At 34.7% G+C, this 20,343-nt stretch overlaps 1 protein-coding gene across 2 annotated transcripts in view; it reads left to right on the top strand.

The window, feature by feature from the left end:
- Window positions 1–20,343, top strand: part of SHOC2 (SHOC2 leucine rich repeat scaffold protein) — an 82,336-nt gene that overhangs the window by 7,688 nt on the left and 54,305 nt on the right. The gene's annotated exons all lie outside the window — the stretch shown is intronic.

The raw sequence follows: 20,343 nt of genomic DNA, 5'->3' as shown, positions 1-20,343 counted from the left end.
CTGGTTGAGATGAATTACGTTTTATTTTAATATTGTGATCTCTTGAATTCTATGACTATATAAGGATAGGTAGAAGAGCTAGTTTATTTTGTTGCTAAAACAAATATTGGTTTGTCTACAATGTGTTAATTACAGATACTAATATAAACTCATAGAAATGGGATGCTCATACACTAGGCAGCTTAAAATAGTAAGGTTTTATGATTTAATCTTGAAGACATTTCTGTGCTTTGGATGTAGTGATTTGAAATTCTTAATACTAGAAATATGGCCTAGTTTCAGAACACCCACTAAGCAACTGTGGGAATTCAGCATGCTAAATGGCTGGTAGTGCTGCAGTATTTTTTGAAATTTTCCCACCTCGTGTTATATAATAGCTTATAGTAGTACACATAGAACATGAGTATTTGGGACAAGAACAAAGTATATTGAAGCCCCCAAAATATGTAAGATTGTGTTGGACACTAAGTGCTTAAAGACATCAGATATTATATAATGATAGTGAATGTTTGACATAAATCAGGTGGTAATGTTTTAGGTTGCAAATAAGGCATGAAAAGCAAGAATTGAGAGTTTGAGAATAATGACTTTCTAAAAATGTCACTATTTTAAAAACTCAACTCAAACTTTTATTAAGGAAAGTTTGAGAACTATGATATAAACATTCCCATGATGCTTGTGGACAATTTTTAAATTGTATTTAATAATGTTAGTGAAAACAATTTTTATTTAAACTTTTCCCCCAGAGTGTTATACAACCCCAAACATTGTAGTGTTGTTTCAGCCAATGAGAACCAGATACTGAAATTGATTAGAAACTAACTATATAGAATGAATTCTACTAGTTTATTTTATGTTTAGGAAAGTATGGTTGTAAAGGATTTTGATAAAACGTATTTTTACAAATTTATTTGGTTAATTAAAAAAGGGACCAGTGGAGCCTGCACTGATTGCACACAGATATTAGAGTTAAATGTTTCAGTTAAAAGATTTTATGTTGTGAAAAAAGGAGTTAATAAATTTGCTTTAAAAGTCAGCTGTATAACTCTTTTTAGAGTTAGCTTTGTGAGTAATGCCTTAATGCATGACTAATTATCAGCATACAAAAATATAAAAAAACTTATCTGGCCTTTTCTCAATTGAAACTCAATTATCCCTGACATTTACGTGATAGTTGATACAACAATAATGATCCTGTGATAAGATCTTGAAGATTTTTGTTTTATCAAATAAAGTTGAAATTAAGTTTAATATAATTAAAGTTTTGCTATATTTAAATTCTCTGAAAATTGGTAATCCATAATTAGTAGATTCATGTGGTAAAAATAAAAATTGTTCATTAGCACATCTATTCCTATGACCACTATCCAGCTTTTATAATTATGCAAATTGATAATATTTGAGTTGCTTCCAAGGGCAACTAAAAATCACTATTGTCAAATAATGTTTTTTCTTTCTGGCATGATTTAAATAATATATCACTTCCTACCTGCAAACTACTAAGTGATTTGCATATTTGTGGCATGGAATTTTTTTATATCAAAGCTTCTTTATGTGGGAATCGTATTTTGGAATTTGTCTTAATCTGCTTGGACTACTGTAACAAAATACCATAGACTCTGTGGCTTAAACAACAGTGACGTATTTTTCACAGTTCTGGAGGCTAGAAAGTCCAAAATCAAGGTGCCAGCTGATTCTGTTCTTGGTGAGGGTGCTCTTGCAGATGGCTGCCATTTTGCTATATCCTCACTTGGTCTCCTATTGTGAAATTCTATTCTAACAAATCAACTGTCAGGATAGTAAATAAAAAAAATAGTTGAACATAGAGATCTTTCTCTAAATAAAGTCTCAAAAATGGACTATATAAATGTGAGAAAGGCCATTTGTTTTATATTAATGGCAACTTAATACTGATAATTGAATGTAAGAGACCTACCTACCTTGAGACCACACACTTCTCTAATCTTGCTATTTATAGTACATTTATTTTTGTTTATACTTTTTCTGACAGTTTCTGATAGTTTATAGAGTGAGTAATGGAAAGGATTTGTAATCAGATAGACTTAATGAAGCAATGTATGCATTTATATATACAAAAATGAATTAGTTAAATTTAAATAACTTATTTTTTTAGCTTAAAAGAACTAAAAGTCTTTTTTTAGTTGAAAATACTTTATTGAATATTGTTTTCATCTTAGTGTATATAACATTTTCTCTCTTTTGCTTTACACTGATAATTAGATAACCAACTTTTTTTTATTGCCAGTTGGCATGGGAAATGAAGATTAAGTATATCTTGGGAAGACTTAAGTTGTATATGACATGTTTGGAGTTCCTTGGCAAGAAAGACAGTTTAAGCAAATATTCACAAATACTTTCTTTTTTTTTGAAGTGTTTTTGTGGCATAAAAACTTTTCATATAATGTTTGGTCAAGATGTTTGATGTTTTATATGTCAGTTATTTTGAGACATTTAAATTCTCTCTATCCTACCCTGCCTTTTACTTTGAGACTTTGCTGTAGAATTTTGCAATTTATGCATATGGTGAGTTGAATTGTTGTACAAGAGAGCTGTAATGGTTTTTATATTGTGGATTGGGTAAACAGGACTTTTCAGTTCTTTGCTCCAAACTCTTATTTTCCTGGAATCTAAAGTATGTATACAGTCTTTGCATTCTCATAAAAAGTAATGAAGATTTCCTGGAAAACTCCCATTTATTTGTTACTGTGTAAAATAAATCTATCCTGTTTCTCTCCATGTCTGTCCGAAGTATTTCATCTTGCTTCCTTACCAAGGGGGAAAAAGTTGAATGAATGAATTTAAAGGTGCTATGAGTTGTGGACTTTTGACATAATTAACTAACTAATAATTCTAACTAACATGGACTAGTGTAAAACTTTTTTTTTTAATGGACAGCTATTCCTTTAGCCTCTATGAAAACTACTCCTACCACAGGTCCACTTGTGCTGCTTAAAGATGTGTTCCTCCTTTTTACTCTAAATAATACCATTCCTTTGAGCTGTTAATTTTTGGGTAGTTTCTTGGTCTTTGGACCAATCTTTTGGTCTTCAAATTTTGAAGGTTCCTTTTTAAACTCGTAAACTACAAAACTATGTAGCTTTATATGATTTGGAAGGGAAAGCTGTTTTTGTCCTTTAAGTTGTTTAAAAGAATAAGCTGCCTTTTAGACCTTATAAACAAGGGAAATTTACAATTGAATCTTGACATTTTAAGGTATTCATATCAAAATTTGAGTGATCAGAGTTAAATTAAGTAGAATATAGAGAAACTCCATGCACGAGATAAGGCTTTGCCTTTGTTTATTGTTCAGCTACTTCATTCAACAAATGTTTATTGAGACTTACTATGTGTTCAATAAAAGGTTCACTTTTGTGTTGTAGACCTCTTTATAAAGTACAAATTGCTTCTTTATATAAGGAGCATGCTATCTAGTATGGTAGATAAACCCAAGTTAACACATCTATTATTCTTTCAATAAATGTAACTGCTATGTGTGCTGAGTATTGTTATGAGTACTAGGATACAACTGTGAAAAAGAAGAGTCCCCATTACCTTTAAATGAGAGAATCATACAACTAACAGGTATACTGCAGCATGATAAGTGTTGTGATAGGGGAAGTTTTAAGTGGGAACACAGAGGTGGTGATATGCAGAATGGCTTTTGAATAATTAGGAAAGGCTCCCCAGACCTCTAAGCTGAGATCTGAAGAATAAGTAGGAGTTAGCTCAGTGAAAAACTATAAATCTATAAATCTATGTTTCTGGCAGAAGAAAATAGTTTGAATAAAGTCCTAGACACGAGTTTGTGAAAGAAGTGCATGTGACCAGAGTGCATGGTGGGAAATATGAGAGTTGTGGCAAAAGTAATAAGCAGGGGCCAGATCTTGAAAGCTCTGGTAATTACTGTTAAGAATTTAGGGTTTTATCCTGAGGGTTCCCTCCAAGCATTTCAATTGGATAGGAACCTGATTAGATTTGAATGTTTGAAAGATCACCCTAATTACAGTGTGGTGATTAGGATAAGAATAGGAGGTGAGGGTGAATATGGTGAGACCAGTTAGAAAGCTATTAAAAGAGAGAATTTGGTTTACCCTGTAGCAGGGTAGTGGCAGTGGGAAGGAGAAGTTGATGGAGTTGAAAAATTTTTGGAGAAGAATTGATAGGATTTGATGATTGTTCAGATGTGAAAATTGAAGGGGAGAGAGAAGGAATCAGGATGACTTTTGGATTCCTGGCCCCCTTTCACCTTTTTTGGTTGATTCCTGCTTAAATATTATTCTTTTAAGAAGTCTTTCCTGATTCCCGTAACTTAAAGGCTGGTTTGAGTGCCTTCCCTTTGTGCTTCAGCAGCACTTATAATGCTTTTCTTTCCTTTTGCTCACTTCTATGTAAGCTCACAGGCAAGGGTTGTGCTTTAAATGTTGAATGAATGAAAATAAACTTTTTATATTTATAAAAATTTAAATATTTATAATTGGAGAAAATTGGTTTTCTAAACTGCTAGTATTCAAAAACTTGTTTTACAACTTAAATGAATCTGATCACTCCGTGTACATTCTTATACCACTTGTAAAAACAGTTTATATTGTAATTCTGACATGAAGTACTAGATATGTTAAGTTCCTTATGGGCGATTATAGACTAAATTAAATGAACTTTGTTTATTATATTGACCCCCTTTTATGTTATGCATTCAGCTTTTCTTCATAATTTTTTTTTTTTTTTGGAGACAGAGTGTCACTCTTGTTGCCCGGCCTAGAGTGCTGTGCCGTCAGCCTAGCTCACAGCAACCTCAAACTCCTGGGCTCAAGCAATCTTCCTGCCTCAGCCTCTCCAGTCGCTGGGGCTACAGACATGCGCCACCATGCCCAGCTAATTTTTTTAAATATATTTTTAGATGGGCAATTAATTTCTTTCTATTTTTAGTAGAGACGAAGTCTCGCTTTTTGTTCAGGCTGGTTTCAAACTCCTGACCTTGAGTAATCCTCCGCCTTGGCCTCCCAGAGTGCTAGGATTACAGGCGTGAGCCACCGGGCCTGGCCTCTTCATAAATGTTTTAATTGGGTTTATTCTTTGTCAGTTTAAAAGTCAATGTAACCAAACAAATTACCAGTGTTAAGCATTTTTGGTTTCAAAATGAAAAATAGCTTTTCCTTTCTAACTGTGAAAGGAGTGATTGCTCATTACATATGTCTAAAAGATAAGTCAAAAACATTCTTCTAGACTTTTACAATTTTATGTTTATGAATGATATGTTTAAGTTAAAAGAAAAAATATCAACAGAAGAAATATGTACAACATATGTGTAAGACAAGGTATTATTAATAATGTCATTCATACAAAAAATGGTGATAACCAGTATGTAACGAAATAAACCAATAGAAATAGGGTCCTAAACTTCAGTGCCTTCAGGGAACCAGGCAGGTAACATAAATGAATGAACATGGTAGGGAAAATGTATGAGGTGGTTGAGTTGGCACACTAGGAAAGGACAGCTTTTTCTTCAATGTCAGTTGATTTTTGTCTTTTAAGTTGTTAAAGAAATATAAGAAATATGGAGCCATATGTTGGCATGCGTGCCTGTAGTCCCAGCTATTTGGGAGGCTTGGGCATGAGCATTGCTCGAGTTGGAGACTGTAGGACACATGATCATGCCTGTGAACAGCCACTGTACTCCAGTCTGGGTAACATAGTGAGACTCTGTCTCTTAAAAAAAAAAAAAAGAAAAAAGCAAAGAAAGAAATATGGGCCTAGTGATGTACAAATCTTTTGACTTTTTTTTAATAAGTTTGAATTTTTATGTGAAGCTCCAAATTACTGAATTTTGGCAAATTAATAAAAATTAAAACCATAGTATATGTTAAGTATAATGTAGCTATGGGCCATATTTTGTCAGAATACCACAACTAGTGGAGGAATGGAAAGATTTGTTCACTCTTACTAATAATTATGTAGATTGAAATAATATATCATTTTTCATGTATCAGATTGATGAACGTGATTAATCATTTGCAAGGTTGGGAAAGTATATTTGATGCAGGCTCTTTGAAAGAATGCAGTTTGAACTACATTTAAACCTTTAAAATGCATATTAATTTTGACTTAAAAGTTCCACTTTCAGGAATCTGCTTTATAGAAATAGTAGTTCTTGTGAGTGAAGATTTATACTCAATGAAACATTATCCTGGCCAGAAAAAAATTTTTTTTAATACAAATGAGAAGAGGGAAATAGAACCTAAATGTCAGTTAATATAGGAATGATTAAATCATGTAGCCATATCACAAATCATAGTAATAGCAATGAAGAATGATGATGAATATCAGTATTCCTGTGTGGAAAGAGTCCAGAATTTACTATTTATCATTTATATGCAAACATTTATATATGTGAATTTATATATGAATGCTATCATTTTTAATGTCTGTGTAATATTCAATTGTATGGCACCTTAGTTTAGTCTGCTGATGTGTAGGTTATTTTCAGTGTTTTTGCTATTTATGTGCACTTTGTGATGAATACGCCTTTACATATGTCTTTGTAGTGTTGTCTTCTAAGATATGTTTCTTTTATATTTTATATGGTGACACATTAAATATCTGAACTCTCATGGGTAGTTTGGGTACATACATTTGTTTCTGAGAGTTTACTATTTGACCCTTGAATTGGGCAAATGTGCCTTAGGCATGGTAGCCAGAGAACTAACCAAAAAGTGGCACTGTGTTGAGTCATCCCTGGATTCTTTAAGGTTTTTAAAGGTAATTTAAGTAGTAGTTTTTTGTCTAGTCCATACATGCTTATAGTACAAAATTCAAAAGATACAGAAGAGTAAAGTAAAATCTCTTTCCCACTCTGAAACATCTTCTGCCTAGTTTCTCTTCCTGGGAAACCACTTCTGGTTTATGTATTCTTCTAGAGATATTTTATATATATATATATATATATATATATATATATATATATATACACACACATATGTATAGTTTAATTTTTTTCATAAATGTTACCATACTATGCTGTTTTGTAGCTCACTTTTTTTCACTTAAGTGTAATAATATCTATCACTTATTAACACTTAGTGCTTTGTCTCTTCTAGGCCCTGTTCTAATAAGCGTTTTGGTATTTGATTATTAATCTTCATCACAACCCTGAGAAGTAGGTAATATTATTCCCTTACTACAGAGGAGGAAACTGAGGCACAGAAATTTTAAGTAACATACTAATAAATTGTGGAGCTGGAAGTTGGATTCCAGCATCTAACAAGTCCTTACTGTTAGCCAGTATATTTTAGCTATACTATTGAATTGTTCCTATAATTGCTGTCCCGTTCTTTTAAATAACTACATAGTATTCCCTTGATAAACAGTAATTTAACTAGGTCATTGTTGGTGGACATTTTGGTGTTTCCATGTGTTGCTGTTACAAATAATACTACTGTGAATATCCCTGTGCCTGTATATTGCCTGTGTCATTTTGAACATGTAGTCTCTGTATTTCATTTTCATCCTTTCAAATTTGGAAAGTAGGGGAGTCTTATATAGTTACATTTTGTTTTGAGATCTAATCTGAGACTTTAATGAGAGTATTTAGGTCATCTATATTTATTTTAGCATTATGGTTATTTCCTCATTTTTTATACCTAATGGATTAAGAGATAAATTGAAGTACATAATAACAGTTGAAGTCTGCATAAAGGTGTAAAGCAGTATAATGTAAAGATGTAAGCGTATCTTAATCCATTTACTCTCTCAATTTTTGTTATATAACAACATTGTCAGGGATTGTAATATTTACATTATATTCTGTAGCCATAACTTTATCTTTTCTGTTTTATAGTCTTAGATCAGTAGAGCAAATGGATTCAATGCTCGCTCAAACTTGCCCTTTTGTCATAGTTTTTTAAATCTTTTAGATGGCTAAACTTTATCATCTGTATTTTCTTCAAGAGTAGTTCATAGAAACAACATTCCTTGCATTTTTGCATATTCAATAATATTTAACTGTTGCTTCTGTGCTGAACTATAGGCTGGGAATAAATTCTTGAGTACTCTGTAGATATTGCTCTACTAATTTTTAGCAGATTCCCTCTTCCTCGTTTTTAGCAATATTTTTGCCTACATTTTCCATGAATTCTCTTTTTAAATTATTGAAGTACAGTAATTATACTATAGTATTTATTTTGACTAGTTTGCATCAGCTTTTCTTAGGAAAAGGTATGCTCTTTCATTTCTTTTTTTTTTTTTTTTTTTTTTGAGACTCGCTTTGTTGCCCAGGCTAGAGTGAGTGCCGTGGCGTCAGCCTAGCTCACAGCAACCTCAAACTCCTGGGCTCGAGCGATCCTTCTGCCTCAGCCTCCCTGGTAGCTGGGACTACAGGCATGTGCCACCATGCCCGGCTAATTTTTTTTATATATATATCAGTTGGCCAATTGATTTCTTTCTATTTATAGTAGAGACGGGGTCTCGCTCTTGCTCAGGCTGGTTTTGAACTCCTGACCTTGAGCAATCCGCCCGCCTCGGCCTCCCAAGAGCTAGGATTACAGGCGTGAGCCACAGCGCCCGGCCTGCTCTTTCAGACTGTATGATTTCTTGTCCAATTCTGGCTATCTGGTGTCTCAGTGATTCCAGATGAGTTCTGTGAAAGCTTCAAATGTTCCAAACAAGGGATTGTTTGGTTTGCCCTTCTGACCATGTCATGGTATTTTAGAGAACTGAGCTGTGATCGTTTTGAGATTTGAAGCTGCAAGCCATTTCTCTGGTTTGAGATACTCCAGCACCTCTTTTTTACAAAACTTCACTGCATTTGGCAGCCCTTCTCATGTAGTGTGGTTAGAGATGTTTCCTAGTTTGTTGATGATATAGTTCATGTTTCTATTTCTCACTCTCCTCTCCTAATTATTTTGCAATTTTTTTTAAGAGAAAAAGGGAGGTCATATCATCTTTCTTCTGCCATTTTTAAACCAGAAATCCAAAGAACTGTAGGTTAAGTTTTATCAGAATTAAGATTATTTTACTATAGGGAATAAAATGCATGCTAATAAAATAAAATGTGTTTCTGAAAGCCAGAAAGAATTCATTTACAGAAGCTCTTTTAGATCAATTTATTTTAAATTAAAAATCACAGTTTAACATTTGAGTTTGATTATTGATTTTTGTATTTAGGAAGCCTTGTGTATTAGAATTAAGAATCAGACTAATGCCTCTAGTTAAACATGAGTTTTAGAGTGCTCATTAGTTCTTTAGTTGTTTTAGATGTTGAATCCTTTTTCAACTGAATTTGAAAATTGAACTTTCATGTACTAGATTCTGCCACTAGAATATTTTTAAGCCCTTTGACATAATGTTAGTTCTGGAATAATCTGTTACTCTGAATGGTATCCTGTTTTTCAAGGGAAATGTCAATTTATTCTTCTCACTAATGGCCCTTCATATTGAAAGAAATACGCTTGAGAAACCTTTCTCCAGGGTTTGTTGTTGTTGTACTTGTTGTAGTTGTTTCTTTGTTGAGTGACTTCTGTGAACTAATTCTGCAAATTCTTTTTGATTTGTGTGTGACTACTTGAATAGATAATTTACTTGCTTAGCCTAATGGTTAGCAAATGACTGGATAATGATTGAACAGAGATTTCCTTAAATGCTTGGAACTAATAAATCTCCCAATTTTTGCCAAAGGGGCTGTGTGTGTATGTGTGTGAAGCATACACATGACTTTCTAGATTCCCAGTAATATGGAAGCCACCAGACAGGTCAAATAATAATTTTAGAGGAATGATGCTTTAAATGAGCTACAACTCTATTCTGTTTCCTTGAATGGCTGCTAGAGTACACTGGGAATGTGGGCTATCATTTCTTCAAGGCTACTATGGATCTGGAGAGCAGGGGATGGGACTGTAGGGCAAGTTAAAAATGCCACAATGCTCACTGTTCTTACTGAGATTAGGCTTCTCAAAAGTAAATTAACCTGGGTGCAAGCTTTTTATTAATTTTTAAAGTTCTGATAAAGTTGATTCTGACTATTTTTGTCATTTTTATTTTTGTTTTTTGAAGGAGAGAATTTTTAAAGGTATTTATTGTACTAATTTTTGATGTCCCCTCTACTTGGGCTTTGACATACCACACTGACAGGCCTCCATGTTTGGCTCTCCCTATTCCTAATCCCACCCTGCTCAGACTATTAACTCTCTATGCTAGGCTTACCCCTTGCCTGGATACTCTCTTTATCTTGCTTGGATTCTTAACTGTCCATGACATGCTGCTTCCCTCTTAACCTCCATGTGGATATCTTCCTCACTTCTCTTAGACCCCACTACCCCATCCTGATCCATCACTAGCTGTGTTTGATCTTCTCATGCCAGTCAGGTTCTGATTCTCCTTGTTGAGGGATCCTCCTGTGGTGATATTTTCAGCCTGTCTCACTTGGTCTCTGACACCTCTCGTGGCTTGCTAACACATGTGTTTGTACTAACATATGTGTTTGGGCTGAGATACTCCACACAGAGTTTCATGTTTGTGGGATTGTCTTTTTTATCTCACTCAGGCCCTGAAATCTAAGATAGGGTAGCTCTTTAGTACTCATACTCCTTTAATATGCTTGGGCTCTGACTTTCTGCTCTGGGATATTTTGATTTCTTATCTTCCACCATCACTGTGGTGGATGTCTACCTTTCTCTGCCACAATCAGTTGCTTTAATAGTGAATTATTCAAGATAGGGAATGGATGTATTTAATTTTTTTTTATATGCAGAGATGATATAGTTTTAATAGATTAATAAGAAAACTACAGATTCTAAGACAAACATAAGTAAGTACATATAAAAGGCAAGTATTAGGCCGGGCGCGGTGGCTCACGCCTGTAATCCTAGCTCTCTGGGAGGCCGAGGCGGGCGGATTGCTCGAGGTCAGGAGTTCGAAACCAGCCTGAGCAAGAGTGAGACCCCGTCTCTACTATAAATAGAAATAAATTAATTGGCCAACTAATATATATAGAAAAAATTAGCCGGGCATGGTGGCACATGCCTGTAATCCCAGCTACTCGGGAGGCTGAGGCAGAAGGATTGTTTGAGCCCAGGAGGTTGATTTGGAGGGATTGCTTGAGGCCAGGAATTCAAGACTAGCCTGGGCAACATAGCAAAACTCCATCTGTACAAAAAATTTTTAAGAAAAATAGTCGGGCATGGTGGTACACACCTGTAGTCCCAGTGATTCAGGAGGCTGAAGCGGAAGGATTGCTGGAGTTTCAGGCTGCAATGAGTTATGCTCATGCCACTGTACTCCAGCATGAAACCTTGTCTCTTAAAAAAAAAAAAAAGTTGGGGGTGACGCACATAGGTTGAAAGTGAAGGAATGGAAAAAGATTTTACATACAAATGGTAACCAAAATAAAATAGGAGTGGCTATACTTAAATCAGATAAAATAGACTTTAAGTCAAAAATTGTCATAAGAGGCAAAGAAAGTCATTGTATGAAGACAAAGAGGTCAATTCATCAAGAAGATATAAGTAGTAAATACGCATGCACCCAACCTTGGAACTGCTGAATATATAAAGCAAATATTAATAGAACTAAGGGAAAAAAAATGGCAATACAAAATAGGGACTTCAGTACTCCATTTTCAATCAGCCAGACAGAAAATAAAGAAATAATGGACCTGAATAACACCACAGACCTAATAGACATATACAGAACATTCCACCCAACAGCAGTTTTCAAGTGCACATGGAACATTTTCCAGGATAGATCATACATTAGGCCATAAAACAAATCTTAAGAAATTTAAGAATATTGAAATCTTATCAAGTATTTTTTTTTCTGATCACTATGATATGAAACTAGAAATCACAACAGGAGAAAAATTGGAAAATTTACAAATGTTAGAAATTAACACTCCTGAACAACCAGTGCATAAAAAAAGGGAAAATAAAAAAGTATCTTGAAACAAATGAAAATAGAAATGCAGTGTACCAAAACTTATGGAATGCAGCAAAAGCAATTCTAATAGGGAATTTTATAGTGATAACTGCCTACAGTAAGAAAATAAAGATATCAAATAAACTATCTTCATACCTCAAGGGACTAGATAGAAGAATAGACTAAGACTAAAATTAACAGAAGGAAGGAAATAACAAAGATCAGAGAAAAAAATAGGGCATAGAAAAATAAAAGAGATCAGTGAAATTAAGAGTTGGTATTGTGAGAAAGATAAGCCTAATGGACAAACCTTTTGCTAGACTATGAGAAAAAGACTCAGTTAAATTTTTTTTTGCATTTCTGTGGTATCAAAAATGGAAGCACAACATACCAAAACTTATGAGAGTAGCAAAAGCAATTAGAGTGATATTTATAGCGTTAAATTGCCTAAGAAAAAATATCTCAAGTAGTCAACCTATAACACCTCAAGGAATTAGAAAAACAGCAATCTAAGCCTGAAGTTAACGTGGTGAATGTAACATGTGCTCTTGAAAATAATACATTTTCTACTTTTGGATTTTTTCCCCCTTATTAGTTCTATTAAATTTTTACCTTACATACTTTCAGACTCTATTGTTGGGTACATACATATTTAGGAATGTTTTGTCATCTTAGGGAATTGTCTATTACTATGTAATCTCCCTTTATGTCCCTGGTAATTTTTTTGCTCTGATTTTACTTTGATATTAATGTATCTACTCCAACTTTTGATTAGTAGTTCCATGGTATACGTTTTTTTAATCGTTTTACCCTTAACCTCTCAGTTGTTATATTTTAATTGAGTTTCTTATAGATAGTATATAGTTGGGTCATGATTTTTTTCAACTTATTCTGGCAATCTCTGTCTTTTAATTGATGTCAGGACCATTTACATTTAATGTAATTATTGCTTATTTGGATTTAAGTGTGCCGGTTTATTATTTTCTCTTTATTTCCTCATTTCTTGTTTCTCTTTTCTCCTTCTCTGCCTTACTCTGGGTTACTTGAACATTTTTAAAGATTTTATTTTATCTGAAATGTTTTTAAGTATTTCTTTCTATAGTTTTTTCTTTGTGATTTTGTTTGTGATTTCTCTGAGGATTGTGGTATCTGTTCGTAAGTCATTACAGTCTACTAGTATCAACGTTTTACCACTTCATGTAAAATATAATTATCTTAGCATAATTTAGGTCCTTTTACTTTCATTTCTTTGTGATATAGTTGTCTTGAATATTAACTCTACATACATTGACAACCACCTCAATTATAATTTTTTTTTTTTTTTTGAGACAGAGTCTCGCTTTCTTGCCTAGGCTAGAGTGAGTGCCGTGGCGTCAGCCTAGCTCACAGCAACCTCAAACTCCTGGGCTTTAAGCAATCCTACTGCCTCAGCCTCCCGAGTTGCTGGGACTACAGGCACGAGCCACCATGCCCGGCTAATTTTTTATATATATATATATTAGATGGCCAATTAATTTCTTTCTATTTTTATAGTAGAGACGGGGTCTCGCTCAGGCTGGTTTTGAACTCCTGACCTTGAGCAATCCGCCCGCCTCGGCCTCCCAGAGTGCTAGGATTACAAGCGTGAGCCACCGCGCCCGGCCTCAATTATAATTTTTGCTTTCAATGGTCAGACATAATTTACAAAACTACATAGGAGAAGAATTGCCAATTGTTTTTATCCATATTCTTTTTTTTTTTGAGACAGAATCTTACTCTGTTGCCTGGGCTACAGTGCCATGGCATCAGCCTAGCTCACAGCAACCTCAAACTCCTGTGCTCAAACCATCCTTCTGCCTCAGCCTCCTGAGTAGCTGGGACTATAGGCGTGCGCCACCATGCCTGGCTAATGTTTTCTATCTATTTTTAGTTGGCCAATTAATTTCTTTCTATTTATAGTAGAGACGGGGTCTCACTCTTGCACGGGCTGGTTTCAAACTCTTGACCTTGAGCAATCCACCTGCCTCAGTCTCCCAGAGTGCTAGGATTACAGACGTGAGCCACCGCACCTGGCCTTTTTTATCCATACTCTTATCCTTTCCATTGGTCTTTCTTCATTCCTGGTACTCTCAGTTTCAGTCTGTTTTCTTTCCTATCTGAAGAACTTTCATTGACAGTTCTTTTGGAGCAGATCTGCTGGCATAAAATTTTCTTTTTTTCCTTCATCTGAGAATGTCTTTATTTCACCTTCATTTCTGAAGGATATTTGTGCTCAATAAAATAATTCTTGGTTGACAATTCTTTTCTTTCAACACTTGAAAAATATTTTTCACCTCCTGGCCTATACAATTTCTGATGAAAAATTCACTGCTATTCAAATTATTGTTCTGTAGTTCATATTGTTCTCTGGCTGCTTTCAAGATATTCTTTATCTTTAGTTTTCTTTAATTCGTTTATCATTTCCCTGGGCATGGATTTCTTTGAGTTTTTCCTGTTTGGGGTCTGCTCAGCTTTTAGTCTCTGTAGGTTTATGCCTTTTATCGGATTTTAGAACAGGGTCCTCAAACTTTTAAAACAGGGGGCCAGTTCACTGTCCCTCAGACCGTTGGAGAGCTGGACTATAGTTTAAAATAAAACTATGAACAAATTCCTATGCACACTGCACATGCCTTATTTTGAAGTAAAAAAACAAACAGGCAAAAACACCCGCAGGTAGTCCGTGGGCCGTAGTTTGAGGACGCCTGTTTTAGAAGTTTTCAGCCATTTCTTCAAATAATTTTTCAGCCCCACATTCTTTCTTCTCTCATTTGAGGACTCCTAAGGAGCAAATGTTGAATGTTTTGTTTTTTATTCCTCAGCAGCCTGAGGCTCTGTTGAGTTTAAAAAGTCTATTTCCTTTTTGTTGTTCAGAGTGGATAATTTCTGCTGATCTTTCTTCAGGTTCACTGAATCTGCTATGATCTCTATTCTCCTACTGAGCCCATCCTGTGAGTTTTTAAATTTGAATTTATTATATTTTTTAGTTCTAAAATTTTAAGGTATCTTTATTATTTCTTTGCTAAGACTTTCTACTTATCCATTTGTTTCAATAGTGTACATAATGGTTTGTTGGATCTCTGCTATTTTTCTTTTCTTTTTTTTATTTGAGAGCTGCTTTAAAATCCTTACCAGATAATTCCAACATTTGTGTCATTTCAGTGTTGGTGTTTGTTGATTGTCTTCTCGTTAGAGTTGGCATTTTCTTAGTTCTTAGTATGATGAGTAATTTTGGATTGTATCATGGACATTTTGGGACTCTTATGAAACTCTGATTTCTATTTAAATATTCTATTTTAGCAGACAGTCAACCTGTTTGGTTTAGAACACATGTCCTGACCCATTTTTGTGTAGTCTTTCATTCCAGTTTAGCTTTCAAAACCTTTTCAGTGGTATTCTGCTCTGCCCTGCTTGTGTGCTACCCTAAGGCCAATCTGAAACATGATTTGTATTCCATGCTATAGTTCAGTTCTCAAAGCATTTGTTGATTTAATTCTGGTTGCTATCATGCATAAGCTTCTAGGGGTTGTGCTACAGAATACATAGATAGAATTCCTTTCTTCAGCTCCTTCCTCTCCATAAATCTCTCCCTTTGCCTTTAGTTAGGAGGAGGTAGTATGTCACCTATTTGCTAACATTTGCTTAGTACAGGGCAGAGGATGATTCACAGTGCTTATGTGAAGGAAGATGTGTGCTGCTTCTGTTCAAGTTGCTTCAAAGCTGGGGTAGTTGGTAGGATATTATACCACAGTCTTTGTGGCCTCAGTGCCAATGCAAGGTGGAGGGGAATGACTTCTTTGGTAGTGTTCAAGTAGAGTAAAGAGGGTACAGTCAAAAGGGTGCCATCCTGCAGTGCTGGTCTCTTCACAGTTGTTTAACTAGAGAGACTTTTCTTGGAGCTTGTGTTTGTTGGTGCTTACTGGTGTTTTTTGGTTGTGGACTTCTCTACTCCCCAAACTGGAATATATAGGAGATAAAAACAAAAACAAACAGAAAAACCCCAGGGAACTCACTACCAGGTCATTTTTTGAGTGTTAAGTTCCCTAGACAGTATACCTTCTTTTCTCTGCTTTTCAGATCTTCTGTTAGTTGCTTTATGAATTTTTTCCCATTATTTTAGGTTGTAATTAGTGGGAAGAACAGAATATAATGGGCTCATTCCATGTTGTCTAGACCCAGAAGTCCTGTCCATTTTAATTAAAGTTCTAATATTATAAAGCTTTCACATCTGCATTTAAGTGAAGATCAAGGAATATATTTAGTATATGTGGCCTATTGATGTGTTTTTTAAAGTAAATATTATTGCATGTGATGATTATCATTATGGTCTTCTACTAAGAATAGATTTTAATAGTCTAGTTCTTTCTTCCCTCCATCTTCCTTCCAGTTTGGAAAGAGCTTAATGTAATGTGAGTATCTTCCAAGAGCAAGGAAAAAATATTTTTATTTCTTGTGTCCAGTTTTCATAAAAATGGAGTTTCTCAAAGGAATGATTTAAAACCTGACTTAGGATGGGGTTGGCAAACTATGGTCTAATTTTGGTCAAATCCAGTTTTAGGCCTGTTTTGGTAAATAAAGTTTTATTGAAACAGCCACTCCTGATCATCTACATATATCTACTTTCATGTTAAAATTATGCAGTTGAGAATCTGCAACAGAGAACAGTCTGGCATACAATGCATGAAAGTATTTAATATCTGGCCCTTTATAGGAAAAGTGTGCTGATCTCTGACATAGAAGATATTGGAGGCCTAAATTAATTGTAATCAGCATCCTCATATGATTTGGATGCTTATCTCTGAAATCCATCATGGAATAGGGGAAAGAATATACATGGGCTTTAGAGTCAGGCAGACTTGGTTTTAAGTTTTTCCTCACTCATTAGGTAGCTGACTTTAGTGCCTCAATTTTCGCCTCTGTAATTTGAGAGTAGAGGAACTCTTCCACTTAGGAATTTGAAATTAAGAGATTTCATGATTTGAAACATAGCTATATGCCAGAGGAAAATTGCTTTAACTCAGACCTCCATCAACAAATTTGTAGTTTCTTGTTTGGTGTCATTTTATATTAATGGTAAAATGGATTCAAAGGAGTTAACTTGATTGTAAGTAGAGAATTTATTTAATATCTTCCTTGAGATGTGGTTGTGAGAATGTGAAATAAGACCAAAAGCCTATATTATGCTCCATGTGATAGTTAAGTGGTGGGGAATAAGAGTCATCTGTGGTAGTAAAGATTCCAGTATAAAAACACCATTGCCAGCCTCAGCTTAATTATTGATGTAATATTTTGCTTTTTTCACTAAATTTTAAACATTTTGAGGTTGGGTGCTGTATATTCTGTTCATAGGTGGGTGCAAGATTCAAACTGTATGCAAATATAGCTGTTACCCAAAACATTGTAGAGTTAAAATGACTTTAAAATACTATTGAATAGGCCGGGGGCGGTGGCTCACGCCTGTAATCCTAGCACTCTGGGAGGCCGAGGCGGGCGGATTGCTCGAGGTCAGGAGTTCGAAACCAGCCTGAGCAAGAGTGAGACCCCGTCTCTACTATAAATAGAAATAAATTAATTGGCCAACTAATATATATATATAGAAAAAATTAGCCGGGCATGGTGGCGCATACCTGTAGTCCCAGCTACTCGGGAGGCTGAGGCAGCAGGATCGCTTGAGCCAAGGAGTGTGAGGTTGCTGTGAGCTAGGCTGACGCCACGGCACTCACTCTAGCCTGGGCAACAAAGTGAGACCCTGTCTCAAAAAATAAAAATAAATAAAAAATACTATTGAATAAATGACTTATTTTCAAGAAACATGAAAGATTATTCTCAGTATGTTTTCTTATCTGAAAAGTTTGTCATTGTCATCTGATTCAAGTGTGGCCTAGACCTAGAACTTAATTTTGGGTTGTCAAGGCACTTATTCTGTTGCCCAAGATATAGTTTTATTGGATGTGAAAAATATTTAGTTAATAGTCAAGCCTGGCTAGTTAGTTAATTACTTTAAATAAAGTAATACTTATGGTGATAATCTCAAGGTCAAAAATTCTATTCTTTGACTAGCTATATTTTTATGAACTATGACTGAACTATATACCAGCTCATCTCGTTAGGTACAAGAGCTGCAGGATGAGCATGTAGGTAACTTAGTTCAAATCCATCGCCACCACAGTAAAACCATCAAACAACTCAAGTGTCAGTAGTCTGAACTTCAAATATAGTGGATGGCATTTTATAGATTATGGGAAAGTTCCGTTAGACTTAAACAGGAACTTTAAATTATTAGTAACTTGTTTTTTTATTAGTATAGTTCCTTTCCTGACCTACCTTTACCCTCAATCTTAATTATTTTAGAATTGTTTTGAGAAATATACTAAATATACTATTGTTCAGATCTTACATTTGATTAGCTGAAGTATTTCCCAACCTTGATAAACATTTGTTTTTTTTCTTTTTTTCCCCAAACTCCTAGACCCCTTTTCCCTAAAAATTCTGATTCAGTGGTTTGGGATGGAACCTGGGAATTTGTATTTTTAAGTACATATATCCCAGATCGTGAGGTTTTTTTTTGTTTTGTTTTTATCATTAGGGAAATTTAGGAAACAGAATAGGAAATCAAGGAGAATTGCCTTTTTAAAAATGTCAATTTTGTGTTGAAAATATTATTTTTAACTCTCTCAAATATTTAAAATCTAATTTGAAACCTAATTTTAAGTAAGCTGAACTTTAAAGATTTCCTATTTTTTTTTTTTCTTTCTCAGTTTTACTTTTTTATGGGATGGTCTTATTCTATCCTCTATGTTTAATATCTGTGTTTTTTAGTAGCTTATGTATCTCATTTGATTCTTACATAAGAGATGTCCTTCTAAATTTAATATGTACATATCTTGCCAAGTAGAAATTTGATTTTCAGGAACTTGGTATAATGACCTTTCTTTTTCTTTCTTTTTTTTGGGAGGGGGGGGAGTCTTGCTTTGTTGCCTGGGCTAGAGTGCCTAGCTCACAGCAACCTCAAATTCCTGGGCCCAAGCGATCTTCCTACTTCAGCCTCCTGAGTAGCTGGGACTATAGGCCCATGCCACAACGCCCTGCTACTTTTTTCTATTTTGGTGGAGATGGGGTCTTGCTCTTGCTCAGGGTGGTGTCAAACTCCTGACCTCAAGCAATCTTCCTGTCTTGGCCTCCCAGGGTGCAAGGATTACAGGCGTGAGCCACTGTGCCCAGCCCATGACATTTCTTAAATGCAAATTGACAAGCAGTGCGTATATCCTTTTGGCTGTGCATATTTCCCATTATTCACTGTTGTATGCTTTTAGTAAATGTGCTTTCTTATTGGCCCATCAGCATTACTTTCTGAATGAATACCTCTGAAGTTTTTGTTAGTGTCTTTCCATTGTAGCTGAAAATAATTCTTTTCTTTTTTTGAAGTAGTGGTGAGTAATGGGGAGATGGAGCTTTCCTGGTGTGCTAGCAAATAATGGCATATTTATTTAATTGTAGAACCTTATATACCAATAAAGTTCATAACTGTGTAGTTTCAAATTTACAGATTATCCATCCTCTACCAGCTCCTGCTATACCTATACACCTGATCCTTTGATTCTGCAAGTCCCATGTTTTCACTCTGCTGTGCAAACCAAGCCTATTTCCTATTCTAGGCCAAACTTTCTCTTTCATGATGCTCATCTGTAATTCTTTGCCACTTCTCTACTTGCTTAAACTCTAACCACTGATCAAGGGCTAATAAGTTTAAGTCCTTCCTGTACGCAACTCTTCTCAACCATTCTCACTGACATTGATTTTCTCAAAAGTACTATAGCATATGTCACTCATCTGAGGATTTAATAATATATTGTCTTATTAGTTACTTAATTGTCATATGAGATTGTTTGGGCTATCTTAACTGTAAGCTTATATATAGGGTGGGACTCACAAAAGAAATTCTCACGTAAAATAAATTCTTAGCACAATCCTTAGCATTTAGACTATCGAGTCCTTTTGGTGGTTTGACAAAATTTTAATGACTTTTTAAAATGTCTTAAGCTAATCAGGTAAGATGTTATTTTATCTTTAACCTCTAACGTCTGGTACCAAGTAATGATCAGTTAATTATATAGAATTAATAATAGAGTCACAAGTAAGCATTATTAATTTTAAATTTCAAAATGTTTAGGACAGACTGATTCCTTCTACAAAGATTTTACTAATCTTTTTAGCCTTTGTGGATCCTTTTGGCCAGTTCTACTTTTAAGAGCCCTGTGCCATTGATCTGTCTCATTTTTCTAGTACCTAGAATATAGACATCATGGGAAATTACTCTTTGTCACTGTATTTCAAAGGTGGTCACTAGATCTACCTGCATCATAATTACCTAGAGTGCTTATTTCTTTAGTTAGTTTTTCTTTT

This window comes from Microcebus murinus, chromosome 14 (assembly GCF_040939455.1).
Source record: "Microcebus murinus isolate Inina chromosome 14, M.murinus_Inina_mat1.0, whole genome shotgun sequence".
NCBI classification, from domain to species: Eukaryota; Metazoa; Chordata; class Mammalia; order Primates; family Cheirogaleidae; genus Microcebus; species Microcebus murinus.
Note: the sequence above shows the minus strand (reverse complement) of the source record. Positions and strands in the feature narration are given on the sequence as shown.